The sequence below is a fragment of the Scyliorhinus canicula genome, chromosome 4 (assembly GCF_902713615.1).
Source record: "Scyliorhinus canicula chromosome 4, sScyCan1.1, whole genome shotgun sequence".
Taxonomy (NCBI): Eukaryota; Metazoa; Chordata; class Chondrichthyes; order Carcharhiniformes; family Scyliorhinidae; genus Scyliorhinus; species Scyliorhinus canicula.
The window spans coordinates 70,020,691-70,036,015 of NC_052149.1; the positions used below are offsets into that span (position 1 = coordinate 70,020,691).

General features: G+C 44.2%; 1 protein-coding gene and 1 pseudogene across 2 annotated transcripts in view; one reads left to right on the plus strand and one right to left on the minus strand.

The window, feature by feature from the left end:
• lrrc7 (leucine rich repeat containing 7) overlaps window positions 1-15,094 on the minus strand; it is a 1,013,254-nt gene extending 998,160 nt beyond the window's left edge. For both annotated transcript variants that reach the window (XM_038794406.1, XM_038794408.1), the window contains exon 1: window positions 14,788-15,094. The gene's annotated coding sequence lies outside the window, so the exon portion shown is untranslated. The remainder of the gene's footprint in view (window positions 1-14,787) is intronic.
• LOC119964217 lies at window positions 1,862-3,866 on the plus strand (annotated as a pseudogene).
• Window positions 15,095-15,325: the final 231 nt, after the last annotated feature.

Below are 15,325 nucleotides of genomic sequence, written 5' to 3' on the forward strand. Positions count from 1 at the left end.
TTTCCGCATTGCCATGTAGATACCAGTGTTGCCGTGTAGATACCAGTGCTGCAGCTGTACTGGAACAGCTGGCTAGGGTAACAGAGCAAGTTCTGGAGCACAAGTCTTCAGTACTATTGCCGGGATATTGTCAGGGCCAATAGCCTTTGCAGTATCCAATGCCTTCAGCCATTTCCTGATATCATGTAGGGTGAATTGAACTGACATCTGTGATGCTGAGGATCATCCACTCAGCATTTCTGGCTGAAAATTATTGTGAATATTTCAGCCGTGTCTTTTAGAGAGATGTGCTGGGCTCCTCCATCATTGGGGATGGGGATATTTGTGGAGCCTCCTCCCCTTCACCGAGTTGTTTAATGGTCCACCACCATTCACGACTTGATGTGGCATGAATACTGAGCATAGATCTGATCTGTTGGTTGTGGGATCGCTTAGCTCATCTATCACTGGTTACTGATGTTGTTTGGCATGCAATTTAGTCCAGTGTTGCAGCTTCACCAGGTTGACACCTCATTTTTCGGTATGCCTGGTGTTGCTCTTGGCATGCCTTCCTGCCTTTTTCACTGAACCAGGGTAGACCTCCTGACTTGGTGCTAATGGTAGAGTGGGGGAAATATGTCGGGCCATGAGGTTACAGATTGTGGCAGAGTACAATTCTGCAGCTACTGATGGCTCTCAGCGTCTCATGGATTCCCAGTCTTAAGTTGCTGGATCTGTTCTGGATCTATCCCACTTAGCATAATAGTAGTGCCAGACAATACGATGGATGATATCCTCAATGTCAAGATGGGACTTTGTCTCCACAAGGATTGTGCAGTGGCAATTCGTACCGATACTGCCATGGACAGCAGCAGGCAGATTGGGGAGGATCAGGTCCAGTATGTTTTTCCCTCTTGTTGATTCCCTCACTACCTGTCGCAGACCCAGTCTAGCAATTATGTCCTTTAGGACAGTGTTCTTCAAACTCGGGGGCACGACCCGCGGGTGGGTCGCAGGCGGGTGTCGGGAGGGTCGCGGAGCCATTGTCCGCGGCGCTCCCGATCACGCTTTTCATAACGCCGGCTGTAACATGTAAAAAAAAATAGACTGCACGCGCAAAACTATGCGCATGTGCATACTTTTGCGCATACGCGGCGATGATCGTGTGCGCATGCGCAGTGCGGCCGCTATTGTTTTGCTGGAGGTCTCAGTGTGAGGGTCTCTCCCTCCCTCCCCGGTGGAAGCACACTGTTGGCGGGGTTTGTTTGAAGCGGTGACGCTGCAGCGGGCTGTGAGGCAGGGTTTGGAGCAGGGAAGCTGGCTGGGGAGCGGGGCCGGGGCTCCGGCTGCAGTTTGTGGTGAGCGAAGTCTCGGTGCTGAATTGTTTTGGGTTTGTCCCGGGCCCGGGGTGCCTCATCCCGGGGCCGCGCTGCAGAGCGACAGGCGGCTCCGCAGCTCCCCCACCTACCTGGTAAACTACGGGCAACTGAATCTCAATGCACAGAAAAACTGTGAAGTTAGAGGTGGAAGATCTGAAGGCACCCCACCAGCTTCAAGTCACCAGTAATGTAGATGAGAATTGCCGTGTTTTTAACCAGCAATTCAAACTATGTTGCAGCCCTTGGCCTGCAGGCACAGCCTGACAAGAGGAGTATAACACGGTAACAGGTCTTCAAGCAGGAGAAATTTATAATACCTTCGCATTCAACAGCAAAGAGGAAAGCACGAGCTTCGATGAAGTAATAAAATACTTTGATCGGCATTGCTCTCCGAAGAAAAATTAAACATTTGAACGTTATATATTTCATATGCGTACCCAGAAGACAGGCAAATCTTTTGATTGAAAGCGCAGTCATACAATTTTAGTACGTTAAAGTCGTTGATGATCCGTGATCAGATAGTGTACGGGATATCGAATGATAAGGTAAGCAAGAGGCTATTGAGGGAAGAAGAGCTTCAATTAGAAAACGCCATCAAGATTTGTCGTGCAAGTGAGGCACAGCAGATTAGTACGCTCAACCTAAACATTTTTGGCACCAATCTGGAAGAAGACGCCAGCGTCATAAGCACTGTGACGCAGGTGAATAAGAAACGTGGTCTCAGTACGGGCGGTCATTTTAAGCGACCGACCGGATCCTCCATTTTATGTCGGTAATGTGGAAATCGACATGGGCCATGACAATGTCCAGCATTTGGGAGGGTCAGAAGTGTGGCAGAACAAATCACTTTGCCAAGCAATGCTTTTCACATCCACTAGTGGACCAAACAGGATCAGTCAACATGATTGATGAGATGTCCATCGAAGACCTGTTGATCTGATTATGACCAAGGATACGATAAGTCCAAATATGCAGAGTGAAGAAGTCTACTGACCATGGCGGCAAAAGTGATTGTGATGCTGATACCATCGAAGACAGATGGACAATTCCAGTGATGCTGAATGCCACATTGGTCAAATGCAAGCTTGACACAGGAGCGCGTTGCAACCTTCTCAGTTTGTCCGATTTGAATGGGCTGTGGGTTAAACCAAAAGTCGTCAATCAAACAAGACTACTGAAAGACTACAATGGAAATGAGATTGCGATGCTGGGAGCATGTGAGCTCAAAGCATGAATACACAACAGAAATCACATCATACCATTTTCCATTCCGGCTCCATCATATGAGCAGGTTCGTGAGGCCCTAAATCTACTGTACATTCCAGTCAGTGCGGCGACAGAGGATCATTACGATTGGCAACGAGATATAATGGCGTAGTTATCCGATGAGATAAATGCAAAAAGTTAAAGTGGAGGAAGATAAATCAGATGAAGAGATGGAGGAGCCAAAGGGAATTCCAGAATTCTGGTTAACAGTCTTCAAAAATGTGGATTCGCTCAGTAACATGATACAGGAGCACGATGAGCCTATCCTAAAGCATCTACAAGATGTAAACGTAACATTTTCAGATCCAGGACAGCCAATGAGCTTTACTGTGGAGTTTAAGTTTGAGCCAAATGAGTATTTCACAAATGAAGCAGTGACAAAACATACCAGATGGAGTCACAGCCTGACGAGTAGAATGTTTTCTTCTTTGATGAACCAAAAATCACAGGATGCGCATGGTGCCACATCGACTGGAAGAAAGAAAAAAACGTTACATTGTAAACCATTAAAACAAAGCAGAAGCATAAGGGTCGGGGCACTGGTAGAACAGTAACGGAAATTGTACCAAATGACTTTTTCTTCAGTCCTCCAGAAGTTCCAGAGCATGGAGAGCTGGATGAAGGTTCTGCAGCAGGACTCGCTGCTGACTTTGAAATTGGCCATTTCTTGCATAAGCACATAATTCCATGAGCAATGTCATACTTTACAGGAGAAGCCAATGCAGACTATGATAATCATGATGGCAAAAGTGAAGAATCAGACGATGAGCCAGAAGAGGAAGACTATTAAAGTCTATTTTGTTCATTTGGCAGTAGTGACGAGGTGATCACAAGTAGCACCCAATCTGCACATGACAATGAGAAGTATGAAAGCTCTAAAATGATGTGTGCAGAGGCCGAAAGTGAGATTGCAACAACAGATCAATCTGACGAGAGCTAATCAACTACGAGCAGACTGGTTACTGCAGAAATAATCCCCATTTAGAGAAGAGAAATTGGCTCCACAGACATAAAATGAATCATCTTTTGCCCACGGAACGGTTCCTGCAGTGGATTCCCCAATACTCGAGGCCAGTCCAAAAGACTTGCAGGAAGAACAGATGGATACATCTTCGTCCAATTCCCCAACAAAAGACGAAGCATGTATCATGATATCAAGAGGAGCCATCAATCAGTTCTCCAATGAAAGACAAAGCATATATCATCATATCAGATGAGGATGAGTCACTAATTGGGGCTAAAACACAAAGTGAAGAAACAATGCCTAATGTTGAGGACATTGATCCAGTTAAGGCACCAGAATGCGAGGGTTTGCAGATGATTCCTGAAGTTGCAGACTTGCCTGTAACTGCGAAAGCATCCAAAAGTATGCTGACAGTGGATGCCTCACCAGTTGTTGGGCCTGCAGCACAGTGTTTGAGCGTAAGCACCATGGATCAACCAAAACTCTTCAATCCAGCAAAGACTCTAGAAACAACCACTGTGGCAGAAGAGCCAGAATCGGCTTTCACTGTAAATGATCCAAAAGCAGCCATAGCAAGGGATCAAGAAACATCTGATCCCTTGACTGAGTCCAGTAGCACGAAGGATGTCATTAAAGCTAAGAAGAGAAGGAGAAGAAAAGCGCTGATAATAAAAGAGAAAGGAAGAGTGGCCAGGACACTGTTTGTCGGCTGGGTGGCAGCTGTGACAGTGAAGACATAAGGATCGGCAAGAAGGTCAAGATACAAGAAAACACACGGAGACGGAGTAGGAAGCATTGCTTCAAAAGGCTGAAAGAGATGGTGATGCAAAGACCAGCTAGAAAATTGGTCTTCCCAAAGATGAAACAAAATCAAGCATCTCGTCAAGGTTCAGGAGACCAAAAAGATGATGTTGTTTTGAACACGCACAAGGGACATGTTTAAATTTATCAGCCATGTCATGTTTTGTAAAGCTCAGTTACATTTGTATATGTGGCCTGTTTAAAATTATTATGCAGATCATGTTTTGTAAAGGACAGCTACATTTGTAAATGTTAACACTTCCAAAGGAAGGGGATGTGATGATATACCTGTGCACAGTTTTGTATATAGTTATCTATTAATGTATATAATTATTGATTCAACCTCCAGCCAGCAGGTGGGGATAGAGATCTACCATGCGACTCGAGATATCCGGTAGTTGATAGTAAGTCATACTAGAGGATAATCGCTCCAGGAGAATTCACTGAATATGTTTACTCGTTACCGTTTGTATCATAGTTCGTTAGTTATCTTTCCATGTGTTCATTCTGTTAATAAAGTATCTTGCTATTCAAGGAACTAGATGTTCTGTGTGCATCTGTACTATGATCACAACACAGAACACCCTGCTGATGTTTCCCTGGGTTCCTCACTTGGTGCCCCCCTTGTTCCTATCTGCTCTGTGTGGTCCTGTCTGCCTCATTGCCTGCCCCCCCCCCCCCCCCCCCCCACAGCTCACACACACACACACAACATGAGCAAAAGCGAGATCTTCCCGGTACACTCAAGGAGGGGGCCAGCACTAATGGGACTGCCATTCAAACAAGCCCAACACAAATTCCGCTACCTGGGGATCCAAATAGCCCATGACTGGAAGGAAATCCACAAATGGGACTTCACCAGTCTGACAGAGGAACTCAAAAAGGACCTGCAAAGATGGAACACATTCCCACTCTCCGTCGCAGGGAGAGTCCAGACAATCAAAATGCACTTGTTGCCCAGCTACCTCTTCCTACTCAGATCCATCCCGATCTACATCCCCATGGCCTTTTTCAAAGCACGAGACAAAATAATCATGGCGTTAGTATGGGGGCCGGAGGGGGGGGGGGGGGGGGGGGGGGGGCGCACTGGGCGGCGATAGCCGAACGAATAAGGGGATGGATCAAGGAGCCAGAAGCCGAGTGGGTGCGCGCGGAAGAGGCCTCCTGCAAGGAGATCTGTCTCCAGGCCCTCGCCACGGCGGCACTCCCATCCCCAGCCAAGAAACACTCCAGAAGCACGGTGGTGATAGCCACTCTCCAATCCTGGAACCAACTACGACAGCAATTTGGCCTGACTAAAATGTCGGCCAAAGCTCCCATCTGCAACATCCATAGGTTCGCACCAGTGCTGATGGATGCCACATTTAAAAAGTTGGAACAGGCCAGGGGGACACTGACAGTCAGGGACCTATATACGGGCGGCAGGATCGCAACACAGGACAAACTGACGGAGAAATTCAGCTAGCCAGGGGGAACGAACTAAGGTACCTGCAACTCAAAAACTTCCTACAGAAGGAGACAAGGACATACCCACAACAGCCACGACAGACATTACTGGAAGAGTTACTGGGCGCAAACATCCTAAAGGAAACTGTAGCGACATGTATGAACGACTGGTAGAAAGGGCTGACACCGTACTGGACGCAACAAGAAAGAAATGGGAGGAAGACCTGGGGATCGAAATAGGGTGGGGACTCTGGAGCGAAGCACTGCACAGAGTCAACTCCACTTCCACCTTACGCAACTAAAAGTGGTACATAGAGCCCACTTAACAAGAACTCGAATGAGTAGGTTCTTCCCGGAGGTGGAGGACAGATGTGAACGGTGCCAAGGAGGCCCAGCCAACCACGCCCACATGTTCTTGCCCCAAACTTGTTGGGTACTGGACAGCCTTCTTTGAGGCAACACCCAAAGTGATGGGGATGAGGGTGGGGCCATGCCCGAAAATGGCAGTCCTCGGGATATCAAACCACCCAGATCTATTCATGGGGAGGAGGGCGGATGCCTTTTGCCTTTGCTTTCCTGATCGCCCGCAATAGAATCCTGTTCAGCTGGCGGTCAGCAGCGCCGCCCAAAGCTACAGACTGGCTGTCTGATCTCTCAGAATTTCCCCAAATGGAGAAAATCAAATTGGCCATCCGAGGTTCGGACGACGGCTTCCACAGAACGAGGGAGCCATTCATCTAGCTGTTCCGGGACCTGTTTGTGGCCAACGAACAAACAGAAGAATATCCAAGTAGCCAAGAATCAGGGGAAAGTAGCCAAGGCATGAGAAGGGGGGAAAACAGCTAAATTTAAGAGAAAAGAAAGCTGAACTGCAGGGAAGGAGGGGGGGGGGGGGGGGGGGTAGGGTCGAGGGAATGAAAGCCAGAGGGAGAGCACAGGAAACGACAGCAACCATGGCAAACACAGTAATAGAGCAAGAAAATACAAAAGAAAGACGGAACGAACGGCCGAAGCTGAGGTGAACGGGAGAAGCAAGCAATAACACCAGATCCATCCTCGTACTGCTCTCTCTGTATTGGATATAATTACTGTAACTGTCTCTCCGGTACCCAAATGTATATATAACTCCCCAGTTCCTCCCCCTCCCCTGAAACATGTTTCAACTTATTTGTTAAACATGATTTTGCTAACTGTATAGAGTTGATGTTTTTGAGCTGCTGTACAATATCTTACCAGCCTTTTCTATTTTATTCTGTGTATATAACTGTAAATATATTATGTTCAAAAACCCAATTTAAAAAAAAAAACTTTTTTTTAAAAAAGTATATCGTGAACAGTTGTGATCCCAACACTGACTGCTGCAGAACACAGAACACCACTAGTCACCGTATACCATCCTGAAAATGACCCCTTTATCCCCACTCTTTCTTCTGCCAGTCAGCCAATCCTCTATCCATTCCAGTACTTTGCCCATAACAGCATGGGTTCTTATCTTAATTTAGCAGCTTCCTGTAAGGCAGCTTGTCAATGGCCTTCTGGAAATCCAAATAGATCATGTCTACTGGCTCTCCTATGTCTAACTTCCTCGTTACCTCCTCAAAGAATTCTAACAGATTTGATGAGCATGACCTCCCCTTGACGAACCGTGTTGACTCAGCCCCATTTTACCATACACTTCCAAGTACTCTGCAATTTCATCTTTAATAATGGACTCCAAAATCTCACCAACTACTGAAGTCATGCTAACCAGCCTATAATTTCCCATCTTCTGCCTCCCTCCCTTCTTAAACAGAGATGTTACATTTGCCATTTTCCAGTCCTCCGAGACCCTCCTTGACTCCAGTGATTCCTGAAAGATCACTACCAATGTCTCAACAATTTCTTCAGCTATCTCCTTCAGTACCCTGGGGTGTAATCCATTTAGTCCTACTGATTTATCCACATTCAGACCTTTCAGTTTCCAAAGAATCTTCTCCTTAGTGATGGCCATGGCACTCAGCTCTGCCACCTGACTCTCTTGAAATTCTTGTATGCCATTGGTGTCTTCCAGCGTGAAGATTGAAGCAAAGTAACTATTCAGTTCCTCTGCCATTACTTTGTTCGCCATTATTACTTCTCCAGCCTCATTTTCCAATGGTCCAATGTCCATTACCTTTGTCTTCTATAATAGAAAAAAACTCTTGCAATCTTCTTTTATATTATTAGCTAGCTTACACTCATATTTCATCTTTTCTTCCCTTTTGATTTTTTAGTTATCCTCTGCTTGTTTTTAAAGGATTCCCAATCCTATGGGTGATACTATATTGGTAAGTAGTGATGTGCTCAGTGTTCTAATAAAATCCACATTGGCTTACATCAGACCTAGTGGGCAGGACTTGTACAGCAAACAACCATGCTGTATCAGGCCATAGTCAAATTTGATAACATTCTTCGCGAAGACTAATTAGTAGCCTGTAGAATCCGCTAAAGCAGCATGCATTGACCAGACAGGTAGAAAACAAAGTTCAGCATAATCTCCTTGTACTCTATGCCCATTACTAAAGCCCAGAATGGGTGGCGCGGCGGCACAGTGCTTAGCACTGCTGCCTTACAGCGCTGAGGATCCAGGTTCGATCCCGGCCCCGGGTGACTGTCCATGTGGAGTTTGCACATTCTCCCCGTGTCTGCGTGGGTCTCACTCACACAACCCAAAGATCTGCAGGGTAGGTGGATTGGCCACACTAAATTGCCCCCTCGTTGGACAAAAAATGAACTGTGTACTAAAATAATTTTTTTTTCCCCAAAAGAGCCCAGAATACTATACACTTTGCTGATGGCGCCCTCCACCTGTCCTGCAACCTTCAATGATCTATACACATATACACCCAGGTCCCTCAGCTCCTGCACCCCTTACTTTATATGTCCCTCCATGCTCTTCCTATCAAAATGCATCACCTCAAATCTCCACATTGAACTTCATCTGCCATCTGTCTGTCCACTCCACCAACTTGCCGAGGCCCTTTTTAAATTCTACACTGTCCACTTCACAGTTTACAATACTTCCAAGTTTTTTTGTCATTGACAAACTTTTAAATTGTCCCCTGTACACCAAGATCTAGATCATTAATATACCTCAGGAAAAGCAAGGATGTCAATATTGACCCCTGGGAAACTCCATTATAAACCTTCCTCCAGCCTGAAAAATAATAATAACAATAATAATCGCTTATTGTCACAAGTAGGCTTTAGTGAAGTTACTATGTAAAGCCCCTAGTTGCCGTATTCCGCCGCCTGTTCGGGGAGGCCGATAAGGGAATTGAACACATGCTGCTGGCATTGTTCTGCTTTGCAAGCCAGCTATTTAGCCCACTGTGCTAAACCAGCCCCTCGTCCATTGACCATTACTCTCTGCTTCATATTCTTCAACCAGCTTTGTATCCACATTGCTACTGTCCTTTTTATTCCACAAGCTATAACTTTTCTCAAGTCTGTTGTGTGGCACTGTACCGAATGCCTTCTTACACCACATCAACATCATTACTCTCATCGACCCTTTCTATTACCTCTCCAAAAATTCCAGCAAGTTAGTTGAACATGATTTACTCTTTAGAAATCCATGCTGGCTATTCCTAATCAACCTATATTTTTCCATGTAACTGCTAATTTCACGAATAATTGTTTCTAGAAGCTTGCCCACGACACATGTTAAATTGACTGGCCTGTGTCTGCTGGGGCTATCCTTACAATCTTTCTTCAGCAAGAGCTAAACATTTGCAATTCTCCCCCGAGTCATAGAACTTACAGAAGGAGACCATTCAGCCCATCGAGTCTGCACCGGCCCTTGGAAGGAGCACCCTACTTAAGCCCACACCTCCACCCAATCCCGTAACCCAGTAACCCACCTGACCTTTTTTGGACATTAAGGCAATTTAGCATGGCCAATCCACCTAACCTGCACATCTTTGGACTGTGGGAGGAAACTGGAGCACCCGGAGGAAACCTTCGCAGACACAGAGAGAACGTGCAGACTCCGCAATGACAGTGACCCAAGCTGGGAATTGAACCTGGGACCCTGGAGCTTTGAAGCAACAGTGCTAACCACTGTGCTACCGTGCCACCCATGACTCTTGAGAAGGCTGGAAGATTATAGTCAGCATCCCTGCAATTTCCATTCTCACTTCCTTCAATAGCCTTGGATGCATCTCATCCGGTCCCAGTACATTGTCAACTTTCAGTACCAATAGTCTATTAAATACCTCCTCAAAAATAACACTTCTAGGGACAGAATTTACTCTGTCCTAGGTGGCATTTTGTAAAGATGGATGCAAAGTATTAATTTAGTACCTCAGTCATTCCCCTTGCTCTATGTGTAAATTCTCTTTTTAGGTTTTTAATTGGTTCAACTCCTCTATCACCCTTTTACTATTTAGTTTCCGATGAAGGCAACTTGAAGATAAAGTGAGGACAGCCCGTTTCTCGGGTTCTAACTTGTAGGTCTTTCCACAAGAGGAAGTGCAGCAAATGACAGAAAATATTCTCCCGAAAGCACTTTTTTTTCCCCCTGCAAGTTGCTATAATTTTCCATACTCAGAAGCAGCTGAAATGAAAAAAATTATTAACCTTGCAGACGTCTGTAAATGTAAGGAAAGGCAGTAGCATAGTCGTAATGCCATAGGACAATAATCCTGAAGCACAGGCTACAACGCGGGTTCAATTTCTGTACCAGCTTAGCCGAACAGGCGCCGGAATGTGGCGATTATGGGCATTTCACAGTAACTTTACACTTGTGACAATAAAAGATTATTCTTATTATGATGATCTGCAGGTGTAGGTTCAAATCCCACCATAGCAGTTGGTGAAATTTAAATTTAGTAAATAAAAATCTGGAATTGCAAACTAGTCTCAGTACTGGCAACCATGAAAATATAATTGATTATAAAATCCCATCTGGTTCGCCAGTGCCTTTTAAAGGAAGAAATCTGTGATTCATCCTTACCTGGTCTGACCTACTCCAGACCAACAGCAGTGGCCTGAAATGGCCTGGCCAGCGATTCAGTTCAAGGGCAATTAGGAATTGGCAACAAATGGTCACAATCTTAAAAAGTGTTAACTGCCTTTACTTGCACCACCTGTCGAGCATTGCATGTCTGAAAAAAGGGATTTGACTGGTGAACATTCTTAGCCTCTTTCACGCTAGATGATACAAAACCAGTCCAGGACCTCTGAACTTTAGATCCTTAGGCTATTTGGAGGAATTGACCTTTATGGACCTATAAGTGTTATTTGAGGCTTTAGCATCCCAATAAAATGGCGCTCTAACTACTCCAGAGCTAATCAATGGAGGCAGTCTGTTCTGTCTGCCTCCATGCAGTTGACAGACATTTTCTCCTCTTCTGACCTATCCAGTTCACATTGGAGCTCCTCGCCTTTCAAATCAGTTCAAACTGGTACTATTCTTCCATCACTCTCCTCAGGGGGAGTTTTATAAAGTTACTAAGAAAGGATAAGGTAATAGTGCAGGGTAATGATATGGGTAATGAAAACCAGAGTATGACACAAAGGGACAAAAAACAGGTTTGACAAATTTATTAGAATTCTTTGAAATGTGAGATTATCCACTTTGGCAGGAAGAATAAAGAAGCAGAATATTATTTAAATGGAGACAGCAAAGTTCTACAGTATGGAGGGGTCTGGGTGGCCTTGTTCATGAATCACAAAAAGTTAGCATGCAGGTACTCTAGTAATTAGGAAGGCAAATGGAATGTTAACTTTTATTACAGAGGATGAACTAAAAGTGCAAAAGTCTTGCTACAACTATGCAGGGCACAAGTAAGATTGCACCTGAAGTACAGTGTACATTTTTAGTCTCCTTACTTAAGGACGAGTATACTTGTATTGGGGGCAGTTCAGAGAATGTCCACTAGGTTGATTCTTGAGTTTCAGGGGTTGTTTTATGACGAAAGGTTGAGCGGGTTGGGCCGAAAATCATTGGAGTGTAGAGGAATGGGAGGTGATCTAACTGAAGCATCCTTTGAGAGAATACATTTTTTTAAATTTTAGGGGTATTGACAGATGCTAAGAGAATATTTCTACTTGTGGAACTGGGGGCACGGTTTCAAAATGAAGGGTCTCCTAAGATAAGATGAGGAGGAATTTCTTCTCTCAGAGAATCATTAATCTTTGAATGCTCTGCTCCTTTCAGTACTGGAGCTTGGGTCACTGAATATATTCAAAGTTGTGTGAGACAGATTTTTGATTTTCAAGGGAGTCAAAGGTTATGGTGGGCAGACAGAAAAGTGGAGTTAAAACTACAACAATATCAGCCATGATCTTATTGAATGGTGAATAGGCTCAAAGAGCTAAATGGAAAATTTCTGCTCCTATTTCATATGTTCTTATTATGTTGGGTTAAATCCGAGAATTAGCACTAGATTAGGCAGGATGCATCAGACACTTAAATAAAGAAGAAATATTAGGAAATTGAATACGAGTGACAGATTCACTGGTTGACTGTATTTTAAATCTCTTCTCTGACAAGCAGTAGTAAAATGGCAATGAATGAATGGATGAGTAAATAAAGTCTAGGATAATGGTAGTCTTTACATGCCAGTGCTTTAGGCACAAGGTCAATATCAGAAACCTGGACAACAATAAAGATTTATGGAAGAAAATAAAATGAAATGTGGGTTCAAGACATATGGAACTTAAGCACAAGACAAATTATGTGGTGTTTGAAATTACAAGAGCAAAAATAACTCTTCCAATTGACAGCCAGAGAAGAAAATGTCACTATTTTAGCCATTTGATTAGAGCAGAAAAGCTATAGTGTTTGCTCCTCACGGGCAAAAGGGAGGGCAGCAGAAAGAGTCACCCAGGAGTTGTTGGATGATGGACATCACAGAGCAGTTGCAGACAAGCTACAGTGGCTGTGAAAGGATGGAGCAAGGCAGATGAGCATGACAGTAGATCTCCTAGCAGGAGTAGCTACGACAGTAAATCTCCTAGCAGGAGTAGCTACAGGCAACAGCAGCATCATACAAATACACAGTAAAACTAATGGACAAACATTGTCCATTATATTTGTGCGGGCTCACTGTTGTCTTCCATTTCTTGGGTATTCTGCACCTCCCCTTCCATCTGCTGCATACTGACTCCTCTGCTTTAAAAGAAAATTGTGCAGTACCCGAAATATCACAATAATTTTGGAAAATTTTAAGGGGCCCTCAGAGCTTCCCAAGCAACAGGACCTGTGCTTTAACATATGGATGGCATGTGTCACTTGAATCACAAGTGATTGGGATTGTCTTGGGCAGCACAATAGCATTGTGGATAGCACAATTGCTTCACAGCTCCAGGGTCCCAGGTTTGATTCTGGCTTGGGTCACTGTCTGTGCAGAGTCTGCACATCCTCCCAGTGTGTGCATGGGTTTCCTCCGGGTGCTCCGGTTTCCTCCCACAGTCCAAAGATGTGCAGGTTAGGTGGATTGGCCATGATAAATTGCCCTTAGTGTCCAAAATTGCCCTTAGTGGTGGGTGGGGTTACTGGGTTATGGGGATAGGGTAGAGGTGTTGACCTTGGGTAGGGTGCTCTTTCCAAGAGCCGGTGCAGACTCGATGGGCTGAATGGCCTCCTTCTGCACTGTAAATTCTAACATACTGATCTATGAATCGTTAAGCCTGTACCTCAGTATTCTACTTCCTTAACCATGGTACAACACTGCTCAGAAGTGCCATTAGCCATGATTTGAATTGACAGCCTGGGTCTGTAGAAGCCACATTCTTGAAATAACAGTAGCACAAAAAATTATGAAACCATTGAAGCTGTTTTCAGCATACCTTACATTCACCTGCAAGATTTGGTGTCAGTGGGCACAACCCAAATGAACATTGATGGAATGGCACAATTTTCTGTTCCTGAAAACCATAGCATTGCTAGTAGATGTCTGAATGACCATGAGAATCTACATTCTTTTGAAACAAACCACCCAAACCATCAGTCGTGACGTTGTCATTGAAAAAGTTAAGGAATCATCTATTCTGGCAAACAAGGCATCATTGGCCTGATTCCTAGTATGAGCTAATTTAACAGGTCACAATTAAGACAGTGGTAAAGATAAAGGAAGGCGTAAAGGAAATTGCAAACCCCGGTGGAAGCATAGTTCTTGGAAGGTTGCACACAATATTAACAATTCAGAGCGCTCACTATGAATCATTATGAAATAAGTAGGAGCAGAAAATCCACCCAGTGGGTCCGAGTGGAGACACCAAACGGCCGGATAGTGTTAGCACAAATATGTACCCGTAGTTAGACCTTCAAAAGCCCATAACTTTACAATGTCGCTGCCATAATAAACCATGCACTAAAATGTATTTTTAATCTGGATTACCAGGTGGGTAATTGGTGAAGGTGATACATATATAAGATAAAAATTACAAACTGGACAAATTGGGAATCACAAAAAGAAGACACAATAAGGGCGATCAGAACTCGAGAAAATGTGCCATGTTGCTATGGCATACCGATCACTATCTAGGGGGACTATGTCACTAAAATTTGGCTACCACGGCCATATTTAAATTAAAGACCTGCATATATTCCCTGCATATCAAATATTACTGCAACACGTCAATCTGTATTTTTCTTATTTAAACATTTCATTGGTCATATTCGTATAAAAATGTTAACGTTAAAATTCAGCAAACCAATCACAAGATTACGACAGCACCTCCCAATCCGGGGACCCATAATCAGTTTTCAGATCACGATTACCCCGTAGTCTTATTGATTAGCCGGATTTCTTCCATAATAGGCGCATATACCTGCACCCTCTACTGCCCGTATTAACATCTACAAAAATCTGTATCTAATGTTGCTAATTAAACTTTTGGGGCTAAACCTACAATGAACAGATTCTATAGATGCTAAATTAGATGGACCCACGTGGTTAATAATTTAAACTGGATCAAGCCTACCGTTTGACGATGCTCTACATCTTCGTGAATGCTCCCAAGGTCGCTGCAGAGAGGTGCTTGACGTGCATTTTTCCCTCCATCCAAGATCATAACGAATCTGATTTGCAATTTTCACATGGCAATCAGAGTTGTGCTATTAGCGTTCATTTTAGACATATAGCATAAAACAGATTTTCCGTTTATTTTTCTGGATTTTAGCTTGCAATTGATTAGGTTGTTAACGCATAGTGCGTTTTATAAGGTGCGTTCTCAGGATTGCTGCGATATCATGCGGCTCGCGGGAAAAGACACAATGTTCAACCGGAGTTAGGCTGTCAATCAAGCCATTTATTCACCCAAGTCTTGCCCAACTCATGCAACGATTGGCGATTTAAAAGGAGCGTCATTCCAATGGAACTCCTCAGTGGCTACTTCTAGTGCTATTTGAATGAGTTTTCACAGCGCTTCCTAAAATGTACACTTTAAACCTGAATAGACTGAGCTTTGGTAGGGTATGTTTTATTCTTAAGGTGGGGGGTATACCTGGGCTCAGACTGAT